Here is a 4180-nt window from a genome sequence, read left to right on the forward strand (position 1 = left end):
GTCACAATGGCCTCTGTGGTTCCACGAAGACCTAGAGTGTCACTCCCTGGTTCCATTTGGCCCCACAGCACAACAATGGACCCCTGGTTCTATGGGGCTGCACAGCGTCACCTTGATTCCCTTAGTTCCACGAGGCCCCGCAGTGTCACTATGGCCCCAGAGTGTCCCAATCATCCCAGAATGAAAGAATCAAATAGGCTGGAAAAGATCTTTGGAATCATCATGTCCAACCAATGCCCTAATACTGCCTTGTCACCCAGACCATGCCACAAAGTGCCACTGGAGAGGGACAGTGACTCTGCCACCTCCCCCCTGGCCAGCCCATTCCAATTCCCACTCACCCTTTCTGTGAACAACTTCTTCCTATTGTCCAGCCTAAACCCCCCCATGTGCAGCTTATGGCTGTGTCTTCTTCTCCTGCCCTCCAGCAGATCCACACTCACACCCAACTTGGTGCCATTTGTAATTTGTGAATGGCGGACTCAATCCCCTCACTCAGATCATCAGAGAAGATATTAAACAGGACTGGGCCCAACACAGATCCCTGGGGGACAGCACCAGTGCCTGACACCAGCTGGGTGCAGCACCATCCCCACCATTCTCTGGGCCCAGACTCTAGCCAGTTTTTAAATCTCCCAGCAAGGAGGGAACCTGCCCAAGCTCTGGGCTGCAGTTTTTCCAGGGAATGCTGTCAGAGACAGTGTCAAAGGCTTTGCTGAATTCCAGGCACACAACATCCACAGCCTTTCCCACATCCACAGGTGGGTCACCTGGTCATAAAAGGAGACCAGGTTGTTCAGGCAGGACCTGCCACCCCTAAATCCGCACTGGCAGGCTCTGATCCCTTGGCCATCCTGTGGGTGCCCTGTCATGGCACTCAGGGTGATCTGTTCCATTTCCTTGCTGGGCACCTGTCGCTGTCGAGGCGGTCACGACACAAAGCAGAGACCACAAGCAGTCTCAGTTGGCAACTCTTTATTTCTGAACATGGCTGATCTTTTATACACTGTTCAGTTGTTTATGGTTCTTCTAACTGTACTATTGGTCACTATACATCAACATGATTCTATTGGTGCAACATAGGGTGACTTAACTAACTTTCTAAAAATACTTTGTCCAGCTGCAAAGGTGTTATCATTCTTCCATTCCTCTCTTCTCTCGGTCTCCTTGGTGATAGCCTTGGAGAGAGCTCCTTATCAGCCTTTTCTTGCTTCTTCTCGCTCCTTTCTTGCTTCTTTTCGCTCCTTTAGCTGACAGGCCCGCTGTCAGCCCCTTCCACAGGCACCCAGGTCAGGCTGACAGGCCTGGAGTTCCCCAGATCCTCCTGCCAGCCCTTCTTGGGGATGGGCTCACACTGCCACCTCCAGTGCTCTGGGACCTCCCCACTGAGCCAGGACTGATGATAAATGATGGAGAGCAGCTTGGGGAGCTCATCCACCACCTCCCTCATCCCCCTAGGATGGATCCCATCTGATCCCATACACCTGTGACCATCTGAGTGGCTCAGCAGGTCAGCAACTGCTTTCTCCTGGATTATAGGGGTTGTTCTGCTCCCTGTGCCAATCTACCAGCTCAGAAGAACACTTGTCCTGAGGACAACCTGTCATAGTATTGAAAACTGAGACAAACAAGATGTTAAGTAGCTTAGTCTTTTCCTTATCTTTAGTTACTATATACTATATGTATCTTAGTTACTATATATATATATATATATATATACACACATATATATAGAGTGTGTGTGTGTGTATATATATATATATATATATATATATATATATATGTATATATACTGTATATATTTAGTTACTATATACTATACTATATCCCCACTGCATCCAATAAGGAGGAGAGATTCTTATCTCATGTTTTGCTATTAATTTATTTGTAGAAACATTTTCTATTATTTTTCACAGAAGTGGCCAGGTTAAGCTCTAATTGAGCTTTCCCCTCTCGACTTTTCTTTCTGCATGACCTAACAAGATTCTTAAATACTTCCTATGTTGCCTGACCTCCTGTCCAAAGTTGATGAACCGTCTTTTTTCCCTTGAGTCCCCACAAAAGCTCCCTGGGCAGCCAGGACAGTCATTTTTTCTTCTCTGGCTCATCTTTTGCCACACTTGGACCATCTGCTCCTTCCTCCTTAGGATTACTTTCTTGAAATCTGTCCATCCTTCCTAGACCCCTTTGTTTTTAAGGGCTGTTTCCCTTTAAAACATATGCATCCTAAACAGGCCAAAGTCTGCCCTTCCCAATTCTAGTGCAGAAGTTTTGTTGCTGCCCCTCCTTCTTTCACAGAACATTGAAAACTTGATTATTTCATAGTCACTCTGCCCCAGGCAGCCTCTGACCCCCACATCTGCCAGCAGCCCTTCTCTGTGTGTGAACAGCAGGAGACAGAGCTTTCCTTGGCAGTGGGAGTGATACCACAAATTTGGTAAACCAGAAAACACCAATGCAGCATTAAGCAGCAGCATTCTTTATTCAGCTGGATGCATGGGGGACAGCTCCTCCCAAAGCCCTGCAGGCTGAGCACAGGAAAGTTTCTGTTTCTATTCTGTATTTTGCACACATATTCATTGATTGTCCTGGACTAAACACACATATGGATAATTATTTCCCCAAAATCATTAACATTATTCCCCTCCCCTTTACCTATGTGTTCTTCTTTCCTGGGGGGGGGTCTCTCTGGTGGTCTCTGGTGGCCGTGGACCCCAATGTTCCAGTGGGCCTGGCTGAGCTGGCAGGACGCTGAGCCTGGTGAACTTCCAGTTCCCCTTCTCACGCAATGGGCATTGTGTGGTTACCATAGGCCTGGGGTTTTGGAGAACAACCTCCAGGTGTCAGCTCACCTGGTGGAGACAATTTATCATCTGGTAACATGAGGTCACAGAGTCAGCTGAGACATCACAGAGTGGATTATATGAGGTCATCGAAAAGCTATGACATCACAGACTGCTTCTGTGACATTACAGAGCCAGCTGTGATATCACAGGGCAGAGGTCTGACATCCTAGAGCAGACTATGACATCACAGAGTTGGCTGTGACATCACAGAGGGGCTGTGTGACATCCCAGCAGGGCTGTGTGAGGTCACTGGGTTGGTCACTCTGACCCAGCTCCCTCTCACAGTTTCTCCCAACAAGTCCAATGCTGTTCATGCCCAGCAGGGTCCCTGTCCCCCGGGATCCCCCCAGCCCACCTGGAGCCACAGCCTCCACCAAGGGATGTTCCACAGGATCCACCCCAGAACCTGACATGGGGACAAGGGGCTAGGGCTGTGTGACCAGGACATCAAGGACATGGATTATCCAGGTCACTGTGGCCTGGTTTGGGTTGCCCAGGGCAGGAAAGATGTCTGGCAGCTGGAGCAGGCTCTGGGCAGGGCCTCCAAGGTGGGGCTGGAGCCCTTGGGCTCTGAGCAGAGGCTGAGGCAGCTGGGCTTGTCCAGTCTGGAGCAGGGAAGGCTGAGGGGCTCCTCATCCCAGCCTGGCAGTGCCAGTGAGGAGGTGATGGAGAACACAGAGCCAGGATCTTCACCAGGGGGCCTGGTGGGAGACAAAAGCCAATGGGTGGGAGGGGAAAAAAGAGAGATCAGCCAGGGCATGAAGAGATTAAATGAGTCAGGCTGGTTTCAGCATTTCCTCAACACCAAATGCAGCCTGACCTCCCTTCTCCATTCACCACTGACAGCTTTGCAAATCAGGAATTGTTGGAGCTCTTTGCCCCCACTCCAGGACAAGCATCCTGATACAAGAACTTAATTGTGTTTATATCTATCACAGAACCATATTTGTCTAAAATTATTTTTAGTATGGATATCACTTGTGGATGGTGGACTCATCAGATGCTGCTGGGGCATTGCACATAGCTCAGGGAAGAGCAAGATTGTTATTGAATTGTGTCCTGTTCAACGGTGGTCTGTTGGCCATGAAGAGAAACATTTGGTGCCTGTGAGTCCCGCCAGTTCCTGGTCCCTCAAAGGACACACACCTGATGAATTGTGGTTCCCACTCCAGGGGCTGCACTTGGACCTCCCTCCATAGCCAGAGCAGAGCTCCCTTGTCCCAGAAACTCCCTGGCAATGCAGGGATGAAGGAAACAGGACAGGCTGTGGGGATCAGGGGCACGGCAGAGCCAGGGAGAAGAATGACTTTTGCATTTGATGGAGCTGTGCCTTC

Source organism: Fringilla coelebs (genome assembly GCF_963513975.1).
Source record: "Fringilla coelebs genome assembly, contig: SCAFFOLD_38, whole genome shotgun sequence".
In the NCBI taxonomy this organism is placed as follows: domain Eukaryota; kingdom Metazoa; phylum Chordata; class Aves; order Passeriformes; family Fringillidae; genus Fringilla; species Fringilla coelebs.